The sequence below is a fragment of the Dendrobates tinctorius genome, unplaced genomic scaffold (genome assembly GCF_039654945.1).
Source record: "Dendrobates tinctorius isolate UK_male_01 unplaced genomic scaffold, ASM3965494v1 ptg000332l, whole genome shotgun sequence".
NCBI lineage: Eukaryota > Metazoa > Chordata > Amphibia > Anura > Dendrobatidae > Dendrobates > Dendrobates tinctorius.
The window spans coordinates 15921049-15941793 of record NW_027361998.1 but is presented as its reverse complement, the minus strand read 5'-3'; the positions used below and the strand labels follow the sequence as shown (position 1 = coordinate 15941793).

Below are 20745 nucleotides of genomic sequence, written 5' to 3'. Positions count from 1 at the left end.
TACTGTAACACAATCACATCTGGAGTATTAGTCACAGTCACACCTGTAACTCTTACACACAGTCCTGTACTGTAACACACTCACATCTGGAGTATTAGTCACAGTCACACCTGTAGCTCCTACACACAGTCCGGTGCTGTAACACACTCACATCTAGCGTATTAGTCACAGTCACGCCTGTAGCTCTTACACACAGTCCTGTGCTGTAACACACTCACATCTGGTGTATTAGTCACACCTGTAGCTCTTACACACAGTCCTGTACTGTAACACACTCACATCTGGAGTATTAGTCACAGTCACACCTGTAGCTCCTACACACAGTCCTGTGCTGTAACACACTCACATCTAGAGTATTAGTCACAGTCACGCCTGCAGCTCTTACACACAGTCCTGTGCTGTAACACACTCACATCTGGAGTATTAGTCACACCTGTAGCCCTTACACACAGTCCTGTACTGTAACACACTTACCTCTGGAGTATTAGTCAGAGTCACACCTGTAGCTCCTACACACAGTCCTGTACTGCAACACACTCACATCTGGAGTATTAGTCACATTCACACCTGTAGCTATTACACACAGTCCTGTAGTGTAACACACTCACATCTGGAGTATTAGTCACACCTGTAGCTCTTACACACAGTCCTGTACTGTAACACACTTACCTCTGGAGTATTAGTCAGAGTCACACCTGTAGCTCCTACACACAGTCCTGTACTGCAACACACTCACATCTGGAGTATTAGTCACATTCACACCTGTAGCTATTACACACAGTCCTGTAGTGAAACACACTCACATCTGGAGCATTAGTCACAGTCACACCTGTAGCTGTTACACACAGTCCGGTAGTGAAACACAGTCACATCTGGAGTATTAGTCACAGTCACACCTGTAGCTCTTACACACAGTCCTGTACTGTAACACACTCACATCTGGAGTATTAGTCACAGTCACACCTGTAGCTCTTACACATAGTCCTGTACTGTAACACTCACATCTGGAGTATTAGTCACACCTGTAGCCCTTACACACAGTCCTGTACTGTAACACACTCACATCTGGAGCAATAGTCACAGTCACACCTGTAGCTCCTACACACAGTCCTGTGCTGTAAAACACTCACATCTGGAGTATTAGTCACACCTGTAGCTCTTACACACAGTCCTGTACTGTAACACACTCACATCTGGAGTATTAGTCACAGTCACACCTGTAGCTCCTACACACAGTCCTGTGCTATAACACACTCACATCTGGAGTATTAGTCACACCTGTAGCTCCTACACACAGTCCTGTGCTGTAACACATTCACATCTGGAGTATTAGTCACACCTGTAGCCCTTACACACAGTCCTGTACTGTAACACATTCACACCTGGAGTATTAGTCACACCTGTAGCCCTTACACACAGTCCTGTACTGTAACAAACTCACATCTGGAGCATTAGTCACACCTGTAGCCCTTACACACAGTCCTGTACTGTAACAAACTCACATCTGGAGTATTAGTCACAGTCACACCTGTAGCTCTTACACACAGTCCTGTACAGTAACACACTCACATCTGGAGTATTAGTCACGCCTGTAGCTCTTACACACAGTCCTGTGCTGTAACACACTCACATCTGGAGTATTAGTCACACCTGTAGCCCTTACACACAGTCCTGTGCTGTAACACACTCACATCTGGAGTATTAGTCACACCTGTAGCTCTTACACACAGTCCTTTACTGTAACACAGTCACAGCTGGAGTATTAGCCACAGTCACACCTGTATCTCTTACACACAGTCCTGTGCTGTAACACACTCACATCTGGAGTATTAGTCACACCTGTAGCTCTTACTTACAGTCCTGTACTGTAAGACATTCACATCTTGAGTATTGGTCACAGTCACACCTGTAGCTCTTACACATAGTCCCGTACTGTAGCACACTCACATCTGGAGCATTAGTCACAGTCACACCTGTAGCTCTTACACACAGTCCTGTACTGTAACACACTCACATCTGGAGTATTAGTCACAGTCACACCTGTAGCTCTTACACACAGTCCTGTACTGTAACACACTCACATCTGGAGTACTAGTAACACCTGTAGCCCTTACACACAGTCCTGTACTGTAACACACTCACATCTGGAGTATTAGTCACAGTCACACCTGTAGCTCTTACACATAGTCCCGTACTGTAACACACTCACATCTGGAGTATTAGTCACAGTCACACCTGTAGCTCTTACACACAGTCCTGTGCTGTAAGACACTCACATCTGGAGTATTAGTCACAGTCACACCTGTAGCTCTTACACAGTCGTGTGCTGTAACACACTCACATGTGGAGTATTAGTCACAGTCACACCTGTAGCTCTTACACACAGTCCTGTACTGTAACACACTCACATCTGGAGCATTAGTCACAGTCACACCTGTAGCCCTTACTCACAGTCCTGTACTGTAACACACTCACATTTGGAGTATTAGTCACAGTCATGCATGCAGCTCTTACACACAGTCCTGTGCTGTAACACATTCACATCTGGAGTATTAGTCACACCTGTAGCCCTTACACACAGTCCTGTGCTGTAAACACACTCACATCTGGAGTATTAGTCACAGTCACACCTGTAGCCCTTACACACAGTCCTGTGCTGTAACACACTCACATATGGAGTATTTGTCACAGTCACACCTGTAGCTCTTACACACAGTCCTGTGCTGTAACACACTCAAAACTGGAGTATTAGTCACACCTGTAGCTCTTACACACAGTCCTGTGCTGTAAACACACTCACATCTGGAGTATTATTCACAGTCACACCTGTAGCTCTTAAACACAGTCCTGTGCTGTAACACACTAACATCAGGAGTATTAGTCACACCTGTAGCTCTTACACACAGTCCTGTGCTGTAACACACTCACACCTGGAGTATTAGTCACGCCTGTAGCTCTTACAGACAGTCCTGTGCTGTAACACACTCACATCTGGAGTATTATTCACAGTCACACCTGTAGCCCTTACACACAGTCCTGTGCTGTAACACTCACATCTGGAGTAGTAGTCACAGTCACACCTGTAGCTCTTACACACAGTCCTGTGCTGTAACACACTCACATGTGGAGTATTAGTCAGTCACACCTGTAGCTCCTACACACAGTCCTGTACTGTAACACACTTACCTCTGGAGTATTAGTCAGAGTCACACCTGTAGCTCCTACACACAGTCCTGTACTGCAACACACTCACATCTGGAGTATTAGTCACATTCACACCTGTAGCTATTACACACAGTCCTGTAGTGTAACACACTCACATCTGGAGTATTAGTCACATTCACACCTGTAGCTCTTACACACAGTCCTGTAGTGAAACACACTCACATCTGGAGCATTAGTCACAGTCACACCTGTAGCTCTTACACACAGTCCTGTACTGTAACACACTCACATCTGGAGTATTAGTCACACCTGTAGCTCTTACACATAGTCCTGTACTGTAACACTCACATCTGGAGTATTAGTCACACCTGTAGCCCTTACACACAGTCCTGTACTGTAACACACTCATCTGGAGCAATAGTCACAGTCACACCTGTAGCTCCTACACACAGTCCTGTGCTGTAAAACACTCACATCTGGAGTATTAGTCACACCTGTAGCTCTTACACACAGTCCTGTACTGTAACACACTCACATCTGGAGTATTAGTCAAAGTCACACCTGTAGCTCCTACACACAGTCCTGTGCTGTAACACACTCACATCTGGAGTATTAGTCACAGTCACACCTGTAGCTCCTACACACAGTCCTGTGCTGTAACACACTCACATCTAGAGTATTAGTCACAGTCACGCCTGCAGCTCTTACACACAGTCCTGTGCTGTAACACATTCACATCTGGAGTATTAGTCACACCTGTAGCCCTTACACACAGTCCTGTACTGTAACACATTCACACCTGGAGTATTAGTCACACCTGTAGCCCTTACACACAGTCCTGTACTGTAACACACTCACATCTGGAGCATTAGTCACACCTGTAGCCCTTACACACAGTCCTGTACTATAACAAACTCACATCTGGAGTATTAGTCACAGTCACACCTGTAGCTCTTACACACAGTCCTGTACAGTAACACACTCACATCTGGAGTATTAGTCACACCTGTAGCTCTAACACACAGTCCTGTGCTGTAAACACACTCACATCTAGAGTATTAGTCACGCCTGTAGCTCTTACACACAGTCCTGTGCTGTAACACACTCACATCTGGAGTATTAGTCACACCTGTAGCCCTTACACACAGTCCTGTGCTGTAACACACTCACATCTGGAGTATTAGTCACACCTGTAGCCCTTACACACAGTCCTGTACTGTAACACACTCACATCTGGAGTATTAGTCACAGTGACACCTGTAGCTCTTACACATAGTCCCGTACTGTAACACACTCACATCTGTAGTATTAGTCACAGTCACACCTGTAGCTCTTACACACAGTCCCGTACTGTAACACACTCACATCTGGAGTATTAGTCACAGTCACACCTGTAGCTCTTACACACAGTCCTGTGCTGTAAGACACTCACATCTGGAGTATTAGTCACACCTGTAGCCCTTACACACAGTCCTGTGCTGTAAAACACTCACATCTGGAGTATTAGTCACACCTGTAGCTCTTACACACAGTCCTGTGCTGTAACACACTCACATCTGGAGTATTAGTCACACCTGTAGCCCTTACACACAGTCCTGTGCTGTAACACACTCACATCTGGAGTATTAGTCACACTTGTAGCTCTTACACACAGTCCTGTACTGTAACACAGTCACATCTGGAGTATTAGCCACAGTCACACCTGTATCTCTTACACACAGTCCTGTGCTGTAACACACTCACATCTGGAGTATTAGTCACACCTGTAGCTCTTACTTACAGTCCTGTACTGTAAGACACTCACATCTTGAGTATTGGTCACAGTCACACCTGTAGCTCTTACACAGTCCCGTACTGTAGCACACTCACATCTGGAGTATTAGTCACAGTCACACCTGTAGCTCTTACACACAGTCCTGTACTGTAACACACTCACATCTGGAGTATTAGTCACAGTCACACCTGTAGCTCTTACACACAGTCCTGTACTGTAACACACTCACATCTGGAGTACTAGTAACACCTGTAGCCCTTACACACAGTCCTGTACTGTAACACACTCACATCTGGAGTATTAGTCACAGTCACACCTGTAGCTCTTACACATAGTCCCGTACTGTAACACACTCACATCTGGAGTATTAGTCACAGTCACACCTGTAGCTCTTACACACAGTCCTGTGCTGTAAGACACTCACATCTGGAGTATTAGTCACACCTGTATCCCTTACACACAGTCCTGTGCTGTAACACACTCACATCTGGAGTATTAGTCACACCTGTAGCTCTTACACAGTCCTGTGCTGTAACACACTCACATCTGGAGTATTAGTCACACCTGTAGCCCTTACACACAGTCCTGTGCTGTAACACACTCACATCTGGAGTATTAGTCACACCTGTAGCTCTTACACAGTCCTGTGCTGTAACACACTCACATCTGGAGTATTAGTCACACCTGTAGCCCTTACACACAGTCCTGTGCTGTAACACACTCACATCTGGAGTATTAGTCACACCTGTATCTCTTACACACAGTCCTGTGCTGTAACACACTCACATCTGGAGTATTAGTCACACCTGTAGCTCTTACTTACAGTCCTGTACTGTAAGACACTCACATCTTGAGTATTGGTCACAGTCACACCTGTAGCTCTTACACATAGTCCCGTACTGTAGCACACTCACATCTGGAGCATTAGTCACAGTCACACCTGTAGCTCTTACACACAGTCCTGTACTGTAACACACTCACATCTGGAGTATTAGTCACAGTCACACCTGTAGCTCTTACACACAGTCCTGTACTGTAACACACTCACATCTGGAGTACTAGTAACACCTGTAGCCCTTACACACAGTCCTGTACTGTAACACACTCACATCTGGAGTATTAGTCACAGTCACACCTGTAGCTCTTACACATAGTCCCGTACTGTAACACACTCACATCTGGAGTATTAGTCACAGTCACACCTGTAGCTCTTACACACAGTCCCGTACTGTAACACACTCACATCTGGAGTATTAGTCACAGTCACACCTGTAGCTCTTACACACAGTCCTGTACTGTAACACGCTCACATCTGGAGTATTAGTCACAGTCACACCTGTAGCTCTTACACACAGTCCTGTGCTGTAAGACACTCACATCTGGAGTATTAGTCACAGTCACACCTGTAGCTCTTACACAGTCGTGTGCTGTAACACACTCACATGTGGAGTATTAGTCACAGTCACACCTGTAGCTCTTACACAGTCGTGTGCTGTAACACACTCACATGTGGAGTATTAGTCACAGTCACACCTGTAGCTCTTACACACAGTCCTGTACTGTAACACACTCACATCTGGAGCATTAGTCACAGTCACACCTGTAGCCCTTACTCACAGTCCTGTACTGTAACACACTCACATCTGGAGTATTAGTCACAGTCACACCTGTAGCTCCTACACACAGTCCTGTGCTGTAACACACTCACATCTAGAGTATTAGTCACAGTCATGCATGCAGCTCTTACACACAGTCCTGTGCTGTAACACATTCACATCTGGAGTATTAGTCACACCTGTAGCCCTTACACACAGTCCTGTGCTGTAACACACTCACATCTGGAGTATTAGTCACACATGTAGCTCTTACACACAGTCCTGTACAGTAACACACTCACATCTGGAGTATTAGTCACACCTGTAGCTCTTACACACAGTCCTGTACAGTAACACACTCACATCTGGAGTATTAGTCACAGTCACACCTGTAGCCCTTACACACAGTCCTGTGCTGTAACACACTCACATATGGAGTATTTGTCACAGTCACACCTGTAGCTCTTACACACAGTCCTGTGCTGTAACACACTCAAAACTGGAGTATTAGTCACACCTGTAGCTCTTACACACAGTCCTGTGCTGTAAACACACTCACATCTGGAGTATTATTCACAGTCACACCTGTAGCCCTTACACACAGTCCTGTGCTGTAACACACTAACCTCAGGAGTATTAGTCACACCTGTAGCTCTTACACACAGTCCTGTGCTGTAACACACTCACACCTGGAGTATTAGTCACGCCTGTAGCTCTTACAGACAGTCCTGTGCTGTAACACACTCACATCTGGAGTAGTAGTCACAGTCACGCCTGTAGCTCTTACACACAGTCCTGTGCTGTAACACACTCACATGTGGAGTATTAGTCAGTCACACCTGTAGCTCTTACACACAGTCCTGTGCTGTAACACACTCACATCTGGAGTATTAGTCACACCTGTAGCTCTTATACACAGTCCTGTACTGTAACACACTCACATCTGGAGTATTAGTCACAGTCACACCTGTAGCCCTTACACACAGTCCTGTACTGTAACACACTCACATCTGGAGTATTAGTCACACCTGTAGCCCTTACAGTTCTGTACTGTAACACTCACATCTGGAGCATTAGTCACAGTCACACCTGTAACTCTTACACACAGTCCTCTGCTGTAACACACTCACATCTGGAGTATTAGTCACACCTGTAACTCTTACACACAGTCCTGTACAGTAACACACTCACACCTGTAGCTCTTACACACAGTCCTGTACAGTAAGACACTCACATCTGGAGTATTAGTCACAGTCACACCTGTAGCACTTACACACAGTCCTGTGCTGTAAACACACTCACATCTGGAGTATTATTCACAGTCACACCTGTAGCCCTTACACACAGTCCTGTGCTGTAACACACTCACATCTGGAGTATTAGTCACACCTGTAGCTCTTACACACAGTCCTGTGCTGTAACACACTCACATCTGGAGTATTAGTCACGCCTGTAGCTCTTACAGACAGTCCTGTGCTGTAACACACTCACATCTGGAGTATTATTCACAGTCACACCTGTAGCCCTTACACACCGTCCTGTGCTGTAACACACTCACATCTGGAGTATTAGTCACAGTCACACCTGTAGCTCTTACACAGTCCCGTACTGTAACACACTCACATCTAGAGTATTAGTCACAGTCACGCCTGCAGCTCTTACATACAGTCCTGTGCTGTAACACACTCACATCTAGAGTATTAGTCACAGTCACGCCTGCAGCTCTTACACACAGTCCTGTGCTGTAACACACTCACATCTGGAGTATTAGTCACACCTGTAGCTCTTACACACAGTCCTGTACTGTAACACACTCACATCTGGAGTATTAGTCACAGTCACACCTGTAGCTCCTACACACAGTCCTGTGCTGTAACACACTCACATCTAGAGTATTAGTCATAGTCACGCCTGCAGCTCTTACACACAGTCCTGTGCTGTAACACATTCACATCTGGAGTATTAGTCACACCTGTAGCCCTTACACACAGTCCTGTACTGTAACACACTCACATCTGGAGTATTAGTCACACCTGTAGCCCTTACACACAGTCCTGTACTGTAACACACTCACATCTGGAGCATTAGTCACCGTCACACCTGTAACTCTTACACACAGTCCTCTGCTGTAACACACTCACATCTGGAGCATTAGTCACACCTGTAGCCCTTACACAAAGTCCTGTACTGTAACACACTCACATCTGGAGTATTAGTCACAGTCACACGTGTAGCTCTTACACACAGTCCTGTACAGTAACACATTCACATCTGGAGTATTAGTCACACCTGTAGCTCTTACACACATTCTTGTACTGTAACACACTTACATCTGGAGTATTAGTCACACCTGTAGCTCTTACACACAGTCCTGTACTGTAACACAGTCACAGCTGGAGTATTAGCCACAGTCACACCTGTAGCTCTTACACACAGTCCTGTGCTGTAACACACTCACATCTGGAGTATGTCACACCTGTAGCTCTTACATACAGTCCTGTACTGTAACACAATCACATCTGGAGTATTAGTCACAGTCACACCTGTAACTCTTACACACAGTCCTGTACTGTAACACACTCACATCTGGAGTATTAGTCACAGTCACACCTGTAGCTCCTACACACAGTCCGGTGCTGTAACACACTCACATCTAGCGTATTAGTCACAGTCACGCCTGTAGCTCTTACACACAGTCCTGTGCTGTAACACACTCACATCTGGTGTATTATTCACACCTGTAGCTCTTACACACAGTCCTGTACTGTAACACACTCACATCTGGAGTATTAGCCACAGTCACACCTGTAGCTCCTACACACAGTCCTGTGCTGTAACACACTCACATCTAGAGTATTAGTCACAGTCACGCCTGCAGCTCTTACACACAGTCCTGTGCTGTAACACATTCACATCTGGAGTATTAGTCACACCTGTAGCCCTTACACACAGTCCTGTGCTGTAACACACTCACATCTGGAGTATTAGTCACACCTGTAGCCCTTACACACAGTCCTGTACTGTAACACACTTACCTCTGGAGTATTAGTCAGAGTCACACCTGTAGCTCCTACACACAGTCCTGTACTGCAACACACTCACATCTGGAGTATTAGTCACATTCACACCTGTAGCTATTACACACAGTCCTGTAGTGTAACACACTCACATCTGGAGTATTAGTCACACCTGTAGCTCTTACACACAGTCCTGTACTGTAACACACTTACCTCTGGAGTATTAGTCAGAGTCACACCTGTAGCTCCTACACACAGTCCTGTACTGCAACACACTCACATCTGGAGTATTAGTCACATTCACACCTGTAGCTCTTACACACAGTCCTGTAGTGAAACACACTCACATCTGGAGTATTAGTCACAGTCACACCTGTAGCTCTTACACACAGTCCTGTACTGTAACACACTCACATCTGGAGTATTAGTCACAGTCACACCTGTAGCTCTTACACATAGTCCTGTACTGTAACACTCACATCTGGAGTATTAGTCACACCTGTAGCCCTTACACACAGTCCTGTACTGTAACACACTCACATCTAGAGTATTAGTCGCAGTCTCACCTGTAGCTCTTACACACAGTCCTGTACTGTAACACTCACATCTGGAGTATTAGTCACACCTGTAGCCCTTACACACAGTCCTGTGCTGTAACACACTCACATCTGGAGCAATAGTCACAGTCACACCTGTAGCTCCTACACACAGTCCTGTGCTGTAAACACACTCACATCTAGAGTATTAGTCACGCCTGTAGCTCTTACACACAGTCCTGTGCTGTAAAACACTCACATCTGGAGTATTAGTCACACCTGTAGCCCTTACACACAGTCCTGTGCTGTAACACACTCACATCTGGAGTATTAGTCACACCTGTAGCTCTTACACACAGTCCTGTACTGCAACACACTCACATCTGGAGTATTAGTCACAGTCACACCTGTAGCTCCTACACACAGTCCTGTGCTGTAACACACTCACATCTGGAGTATTAGTCACAGTCACACCTGTAGCTCCTACACACAGTCCTGTGCTGTAACACACTCACATCTAGAGTATTAGTCACAGTCACGCCTGCAGCTCTTACACACAGTCCTGTGCTGTAACACATTCACATCTGGAGTATTAGTCACACCTGTAGCCCTTACACACAGTCCTGTACTGTAACACATTCACACCTGGAGTATTAGTCACACCTGTAGCCCTTACACACAGTCCTGTACTGTAACACACTCACATCTGGAGCATTAGTCACACCTGTAGCCCTTACACACAGTCCTGTACTGTAACAAACTCACATCTGGAGTATTAGTCACAGTCACACCTGTAGCTCTTACACACAGTCCTGTACAGTAACACACTCACATCTGGAGTATTAGTCACAACTGTAGCTCTAACACACAGTCCTGTGCTGTAAACACACTCACATCTAGAGTATTAGTCACGCATGTAGCTCTTACACACAGTCCTGTGCTGTAACACACTCACATCTGGAGTATTAGTCACACCTGTAGCCCTTACACACAGTCCTGTGCTGTAACACACTCACATCTGGAGTATTAGTCACACCTGTAGCTCTTACACACAGTCCTGTACTGTAACACAGTCACAGCTGGAGTATTAGCCACAGTCACACCTGTATCTCTTACACACAGTCCTGTGCTGTAACACACTCACATCTGGAGTATTAGTCACACTTGTAGCTCTTACTTACAGTCCTGTACTGTAAGACACTCACATCTTGAGTATTGGTCACAGTCACACCTGTAGCTCTTACACATAGTCCCGTACTGTAACACACTCACATCTGGAGCATTAGTCACAGTCACACCTGTAGCTCTTACACACAGTCCTGTACTGTAACACACTCACATCTGGAGTATTAGTCACAGTCACACCTGTAGCTCTTACACACAGTCCTGTACTGTAACACACTCACATCTGGAGTACTAGTAACACCTGTAGCCCTTACACACAGTCCTGTACTGTAACACACTCACATCTGGAGTATTAGTCACAGTCACACCTGTAGCTCTTACACATAGTCCCGTACTGTAACACACTCACATCTGGAGTATTAGTCACAGTCACACCTGTAGCTCTTACACACAGTCCCGTACTGTAACACACTCACATCTGGAGTATTAGTCACAGTCACACCTGTAGCTCTTACACACAGTCCTGTGCTGTAAGACACTCACATCTGGAGTATTAGTCACAGTCACACCTGTAGCTCTTACACAGTCGTGTGCTGTAACACACTCACATGTGGAGTATTAGTCACAGTCACACCTGTAGCTCTTACACAGTCGTGTGCTGTAACAGACTCACATGTGGAGTATTAGTCACAGTCACACCTGTAGCTCTTACACACAGTCCTGTACTGTAACACACTCACATCTGGAGCATTAGTCACAGTCACACCTGTAGCCCTTACTCACAGTCCTGTACTGTAACACACTCACATCTGGAGTATTAGTCACAGTCACACCTGTAGCTCTTACACACAGTCCTGTGCTGTAACACACTCACATATGGAGTATTAGTCACAGTCACACCTGTAGCTCTTACACACAGTCCTGTACTGTAACACACTCACATCTGGAGCATTAGTCACAGTCACACCTGTAGCCCTTACTCACAGTCCTGTACTGTAACACACTCACATCTGGAGTATTAGTCACAGTCACACCTGTAGCTCCTACACACAGTCCTGTGCTGTAACACACTCACAGCTAGAGTATTAGTCACAGTCATGCATGCAGCTCTTACACACAGTCCTGTGCTGTAACACATTCACATCTGGAGTATTAGTCACACCTGTAGCCCTTACACACAGTCCTGTGCTGTAACACACTCACATCTGGAGTATTAGTCACACATGTAGCTCTTACACACAGTCCTGTACAGTAACACACTCACATCTGGAGTATTAGTCACACCTGTAGCTCTTACACACAGTCCTGTACAGTAACACACTCACATCTGGAGTATTAGTCACAGTCACACCTGTAGCCCTTACACACAGTCCTGTGCTGTAACACACTCACATATGGAGTATTTGTCACACCTGTAGCTCTTACACACAGTCCTGTGCTGTAAACACACTCACATCTGGAGTATTATTCACAGTCACACCTGTAGCCCTTACACACAGTCCTGTGCTGTAACACACTAACATCAGGAGTATTAGTCACACCTGTAGCCCTTACAGTTCTGTACTGTAACACTCACATCTGGAGCATTAGTCACAGTCACACCTGTAACTCTTACACACAGTCCTCTGCTGTAACACACTCACATCTGGAGTATTAGTCACACCTGTAACTCTTACACACAGTCCTGTACAGTAACACACTCACACCTGTAGCTCTTACACACAGTCCTGTACAGTAACACACTCACATCTGCAGTATTAGTCACAGTCACACCTGTAGCACTTACACACAGTCCTGTGCTGTAAACACACTCACATCTGGAGTATTATTCACAGTCACACCTGTAGCCCTTACACACAGTCCTGTGCTGTAACACACTCACATCTGGAGTATTAGTCACACCTGTAGCTCTTACACACAGTCCTGTGCTGTAACACACTCACATCTGGAGTATTAGTCACGCCTGTAGCTCTTACAGACAGTCCTGTGCTGTAACACACTCACATCTGGAGTATTATTCACAGTCACACCTGTAGCCCTTACACACCGTCCTGTGCTGTAACACACTCACATCTGGAGTATTATTCACAGTCACACCTGTAGCTCTTACACACAGTCCTGTGCTGTAACACACTCACATCTGGAGTATTAGTCACAGTCACACCTGTAGCTCTTACACACAGTCCTGTGCTGTAACACACTCACATCTGGAGTATTAGTCACAGTCACACCTGTAGCTCTTACACAGTCCTGTGCTGTAACACACTCACATCTGGAGTATTAGTCACATTCACACCTGTAGCTCTTACACAGTCCTGTACTGTAACACACTCACATCTGGAGTATTAGTCACGCCTGTAGCTCTTACAGACAGTCCTGTGCTGTAACACACTCACATCTGGAGTATTATTCACAGTCACACCTGTAGCCCTTACACACAGTCCTGTGCTGTAACACACTCACATCTGGAGTATTAGTCACACCTGTAGCTCTTATACACAGTCCTGTACTGTAACACACTCACATCTGGAGTATTAGTCACAGTCACACCTGTAGCCCTTACACACAGTCCTGTACTGTAACACACTCACATCTGGAGCATTAGTCACAGTCACACCTGTAACTCTTACACACAGTCCTCTGCTGTAACACACTCACATCTGGAGTATTAGTCACACCTGTAACTCTTACACACAGTCCTGTACAGTAACACACTCACACCTGTAGCTCTTACACACAGTCCTGTACAGTAACACACTCACATCTGTAGTATTAGTCACAGTCACACCTGTAGCACTTACACACAGTCCTGTGCTGTAAACACACTCACATCTGGAGTATTATTCACAATCACACCTGTAGCCCTTACACACAGTCCTGTGCTGTAACACACTCACATCTGGAGTATTAGTCACACCTGTAGCTCTTACACACAGTCCTGTGCTGTAACACACTCACATCTGGAGTATTAGTCACGCCTGTAGCTCTTACAGACAGTCCTGTGCTGTAACACACTCACATCTGGAGTATTATTCACAGTCACACCTGTAGCCCTTACACACCGTCCTGTGCTGTAACACACTCACATCTGGAGTATTATTCACAGTCACACCTGTAGCTCTTACACATAGTCCCGTACTGTAACACACTCACATCTGGAGCATTAGTCACAGTCACACCTGTAGCTCTTACACACAGTCCTGTGCTGTAACACACTCACATCTGGAGTATTAGTCACAGTCACACCTGTAGCTCTTACACACAGTCCTGTGCTGTAACACACTCACATCTGGAGTATTAGTCACAGTCACACCTGTAGCTCTTACACAGTCCTGTGCTGTAACACACTCACATCTGGAGTATTAGTCACATTCACACCTGTAGCTCTTACACACAGTCCTGTACTGTAACACACTCACATCTGGAGCATTAGTCACAGTCACACCTGTAGCTCTTACACACAGTCCTGTACTGTAACACACTCACATCTGGAGCATTAGTCACAGTCACACCTGTAGCCCTTACACACAGTCCCGTACTGTAACACACTCACATCTGGAGTATTAGTCACAGTCACACCTGTAGCTCTTACACACAGTCCTGTACTGTAACATACTCACATCTGGAGCATTAGTCACAGTCACACCTGTAGCCCTTACACACAGTCCCGTACTGTAACACACTAACATCTGGAGTATTAGTCACAGTCACACCTGTAGCCCTTACACACAGTCCCGTACTGTAACACACTCACATCTGGAGTATTAGTCACAGTCACACCTGTAGCTCTTGCACACAGTCCTTTGCTGTAACACACTCACATGTGGAGTATTAGTCACAGTCACACCTGTAGCTCTTACACACAGTCCTGTACTGTAACACACTCACATCTGTAGCATTAGTCACAGTCACACCTGTAGCCCTTACACACAGTCCTGTCACACACTCACATCTGGAGCATTAGTCACAGTCACACCTGTAGCTCTTACACATGGTCCTGTAGTGTAACACACTCACATGTGGAGTATTAGTCACAGTCACACCTGTAGCTCTTACACACAGTCCTGTACTGTAACACTCACATCTGGAGCATTAGTCACAGTCACACCTGTAGCTCTTACACACAGTCCTGTCACACACTCACATCTGGAGCATTAGTCACAGTCACACCTGTAGCTCTTACACATGGTCCTGTAGTGTAACACACTCACATGTGGAGTATTAGTCACAGTCACACCTGTAGCTCTTACACACAGTCCTGTACTGTAACACACTCACATCTGGAGTATTAGTCACAGTCACACCTGTAGCTCTTACACACAGTCCTGTCACACACTCACATCTGGAGCATTAGTCACAGTCACACCTGTAGCTCTTACACACAGTGGTGTCACACACTCACATCTGGAGTATTAGTCACAGTCACACCTGTAGCTCTTACACACAGTCCTGTGCTGTAACACACTCACATCTGGAGCATTAGTCACAGTCACACCTGTAGCCCTTACACACAGTCCTGTACTGTAACACACTCACATCTGGAGCATTAGTCACAGTCACACCTGTAGCTCTTACACACAGTCCTGTACTGTAACACACTCACATCTGGAGTATTAGTCACAGTCACACCTGTAGCTCTTACACACAGTCCTGTACTGTAACACACTCACATCTGGAGCATTAGTCACAGTCACACCTGTAGCTCTTACACACAGTCCTGTACTGTAACACACTCACATCTGGAGCATTAGTCACAGTCACACCTGTAGCTCTTACACACAGTCCTGTGCTGTAACACACTCACATCTGGAGCATTAGTCACAGTCACACCTGTAGCTCTTACACACAGTCCTGTAGTGTAACTCACTCACATCTGGAGCATTAGTCACAGTCACACCTGTAGCTCTTACACACAGTCCTGTACTGTAACACACTCACATCTGGAGCATTAGTCACAGTCACACCTGTAGCTCTTACACACAGTCCTGTGCTGTAACACACTCACATCTGGAGCATTAGTCACAGTCACACCTGTAGCTCTTACACACAGTCCTGTAGTGTAACTCACTCACATCTGGACTGTTACAGTCACATCCACAATTTGATGGTCGCAGGCGTCATGCCGCTGGTATGGTCTTAGTTATGGAGGTCATATGAAGAGGCACATCTGGACCGCTACAGTAACATCCACACGTGAGTCCATCCGGCAGAATGTTGGAGAAATCTTCCCTCTTACAGCCAGAGTCGGTGTTACGGTGTAGGTAGAGGTACAGTCTGACGTCTCCCCTTCAACATGAAGCCAACAAGTCTGCTCCAACAAATCACAAGAAGAGCACCGGGCAACTCCTGGATTGCTGCCCAATATTTGCTGCTGTTTACAAACAGACAGGCGTAAAATGTGACGCCTCGGAGGGGTATCCCTGCAGCGCCTATACGTGCCGCTATATACAGCCGGATCCCGACACACAGCTGACAACACAGGAACCCCATCCACAACACCCTGCCATACAGAAACAAGAGAAGCCGGTAGAACGCCTGCCAGCGCCGCGGGGTCAGTGCAGCACCGCCGTCACACGGAATCCCCTTTCCTGGCACAGACCCGAGAGACGGCGCTCATCCTGGAGGAGGATACAAGCTCCATCCTTCTGCCTCTATCATATTGGCAATCTGTGTCCTCATTCGCTCCAGTCTCCCTGTCTCTTCACTTCCCATAGACATCCCAGCCAGAACCTCAGGAAAAAGGTGAAGGGACATACCCATGAGCCCCGCTGCTGCACGGCAATGAGGAGGCAGTCAGGTGTTCTGTCCTCACGCCCCCCCCCCTTGGCGGACCCCACTCCACCCCCCACCCTCTTCCTGATATTGCAGTTTGAGTGGAAGGAGGGGGGCTGGATGGTTGGGGGCCAAAGGGGGAAAGAACGGAGAATTTTCTTTGTCTAAAACAGAACCTCACGTGTTCACGGTGGCGTTTTGTGGTTGGATGAGGAGGAGGGGGGAGCAGGGGAGAGTGAGCGAGGGAGGAGGAGGGCAGCGCAGGCTGGAATCCAGCACCGTCTGCAGAGCGCAGTGTGCCGGGGACACACAGCAGAGCTATCCCCTCACCTATACGGGGGCCCCAACTGTACAGGAGCTCCCTCAGCTATACGGGGGCCCCAACTGTACAGGAGCTCCCTCAGCTATACGGGGCCCCAACTGTACAGGAGCTCCCTCAGCTATACGGGGGCCCCCAACTGTACAGAGGCTCCACTCACCTATACAGGGCCCCAACTGTACAGGAGCTCCCCTCAGCTATACGGGGGCCCCCAACTGTACAGAGGCTCCACTCACCTATACGGGGCCCCAACTGTACAGGAGCTCCCCTCAGCTATACGGGGGCCCCCCAACTGTACAGGAGCTCCCTCAGCTATACGGGGGCCCCAACTGTACAGGAGCTCCCTCAGCTATACGGGGCCCCAACTGTACAGGAGCTCCCTCAGCTATACGGGGGCCCCCAACTGTACAGAGGCTCCACTCAGCTATACGGGGGCCCCCCAACTGTACAGAGGCTCCACTCACCTATACAGGGCCCCAACTGTACAGGAGCTCCCCTCAGCTATACGGGGGCCCCCAACTGTACAGAGGCTCCACTCACCTATACGGGGCCCCAACTGTACAGGAGCTCCCCTCAGCTATACGGGGGCCCCCAACTGTACAGAGGCTCCACTCACCTATACGGGGCCCCAACTGTACAGGAGCTCCCCTCAGCTATACAGGGGGCCCCCAACTGTACAGAGGCTCCAATCACCTATACAGGGCCCCAACTGCACAGGAGCTCCCCTCAGCTATACGGGGGCCCCCCAACTGTACAGAGGCTCCACTCACCTATACGGGGCCCCAACTGTACAGGAGCTCCCCTCAGCTATACGGGGGCCCCCAACTGTACAGAGGCTCCCCTCACCTATACGGGGGCCCCAACTGTACAGGAGCTCCCCTCAGCTATACAGGGGGCCCCCAACTGTACAGAGGCTCCACTCACCTATACGGGTCCCCAAATTGTACAGAGGCTCCCCTCACCTATACGGGGGCCCCAACTGTACAGGAGCTCCCCTCAGCTATACGGGGGCCCCCAACTGTACAGAGGCTCAACTGTACAGGAGCTCCCCTCAGCTATACGGGGCCCCCAACTATACAGAGGCTCAACTGTACAGGAGCTCCCCTCAGCTATACGGGGGCCCCCAACTGTACAGAGGCTCCACTCAACTATACGGGGGCCCAAAGTGTACAGGAACTCCCCTCAGCTATACAGGGCCCCCAACTATACAGAGGCTCAACTGTACAGGAGCTCCCCTCAGCTATACGGGGACCCCAACTGTACAGAGGCTCAACTGTACAGGAGCTCCCCCCAGCTATACGGGGCCCCCAACTATACAGAGTACAGAGGCTCAACTGTACAGGAGCTCCCCTCAGCTATACGGGGGGCCCCCATTTGTACAGAGGCTCCACTCACCTATACAGGGGCCCCCAACTGTACAGGAGCTCCCCTCAGCTGTGCGGGACCCCCAACTATACAGAGGCTCAACTGTACAGGAGCTCCCCTCAGCTATACGGGGCCCCCAACTATACAGAGGCCCAACTGTACAGAGGCTCCACTCACCTATACGGGGGCCCCAACTGTACAGGAGCTCCCCTCAGCTATACGGGGGCACCCAACTGTACAGAGGCTCAACTCACCTATACGAGGGCCCCAACTGTACAGAAGCTCCCCTCAGCTATACGGGGGCCCCAACTGTACAGGAGCTCCCCTCAGCTATACGGCGGCCCCCAAATGTACAGAGGCTCAACTCACCTATACGGGGGCCCCAACTGTACAGGAGCTCCCCTCAGCTATACGGGGGCCCCAACTGTACAGAGGCTCCACTCACCTATACTGGGCCCTCAACTCTACAGGGGCTCCACTCACGTATACGGGGCCCCAAACTGTAAGGGGCTCCCCTCACCTATACGGGGAACCAAACTGTAAGGGGCTCCCCTCACCTATACGGGGTCCTCCCAATTGTACAGGGGCTCCCCTCATCTATACAGGCCCCCCAATTACACAGGGTTCCCCTGACCTACAAAGGGGACCCCCATTATACAGAGGCACTCCTTGCCTACATATGGCCCCCCCACTATACAGAGCTGTGCTCCTCACTAATTTCCCCCTATAAGGTGCAGAACTCACCCCTTTAGTCTGCGACACCCCAAATTTTACTCATTTATAGGACCCTTGCAATCACCTGTACTGTAGCGCCCCAATATCTGTGCAGCGGCCCGGACCTCTCTACCTGAGCACACATTTATCGGTACTGAGCCCGTGTGACCATCACCAAGAACAGCGCAGTGGTCGCTCATGATCAATACCGCGCTAGTCATACCGGAGACCACACGTGTCCAGACCCCCATAATCACTGTCACCTTTTCTGTCCTGCAGGGGCGCAGTGACCTCACATCTGTATGTTTTGTCTACTCCATTAGGTGCTAGAGATGGAACTACAACTCCCAGCATGCCAATCCGCACACTAACAGACCATAATAACCATGCACGCACAGAGTGAGCACAGCGGCCATTGTGGCCCCTCTATGAGGACGCAGCGCCTCCGCTCCTGGGTGATGTGTCACGTTTGCAGTCAGTGCAGGGTTAATGTATGTACTGGGGAGAGATGAGGAGGATGAGGCCCAGGCTCTTCCCCTCCACCAATCACAGGCTGTTACCAGGCAGAATGTGCAATAATCCAGCACAACTGCAGAACAAGGACCAGCAGCGAGAAGAGCGACAGCAGCGCGCATCGGGGGGCAGCCAACCTACAATGTGCAGCGCGGAGCAGTCACCACACAGGCACTGCCAATCTAAGAAGCATGAAGAGGAAGTCTACTATACAGCAGGTGAAGGAAATCACTGCAATTCTCTTCAACATGAAGAGGCAATCTACTAAACAGCCGATGAAACAAGTCTACGCAGCATGGAGAGGCAATCTACCATATACCCAATGAAGAAAGTCTGCGCAGCACTGAGAGGCAATCTATTGTACAGCAAATGAAGCTAGTCTATGCAGCATAAAGAGGCAGTCTACTGCACAGCAGAGGGAGCAAGTACAGCATTAAGAGGCAGTGTACTGTAAAGCAAAAAGCAAGCCTATGCAGCATGGAGACATAATCTACTGTACAGAAAATGAAGCAAGCCTATGCAGCCTTAGAGGCAATATACTGTACAGCAAATAAACCAGGTCTCAACACCATGGAGAAACCGTCAACTGTAAACTGTAAAGCACATATATCAAATCCGAACAACATGTAAAGGCAGTCTACTGTACAGTGGTAGAAACAAGTCTATGCAGCATTTAGAGGGTATACACAGTGAGGCACAAAAAGTTGTCAGTTCATCATGTTCAGCATATAAAAGAAGTCAATGTGCAGCGATTCACACAAAAATCGGTCACATCAGTGTGGAGAGACAGTCTACTGCACAGCAGACGACACAAGTCTGTGCAGCACTGAAGAGCAAGTTACTTCCCAGC

General features: G+C 47.9%; 1 protein-coding gene across 3 annotated transcripts in view; it reads right to left on the bottom strand.

Moving 5' to 3' along the window:
• DNMT3A (DNA methyltransferase 3 alpha) overlaps positions 1-20745 on the bottom strand; it is a 243543-nt gene that overhangs the window by 69219 nt on the left and 153579 nt on the right. Inside the window, exon 1 of one of the 3 annotated variants that reach the window (XM_073562044.1) lies at positions 16969-16987. The exons of the other annotated variants lie outside the window; for them this stretch is intronic. The gene's annotated coding sequence lies outside the window, so the exon portion shown is untranslated. Of the gene's footprint in view, positions 1-16968; positions 16988-20745 lie in introns of those variants that run through there. 3 annotated transcript variants of the gene reach the window in all.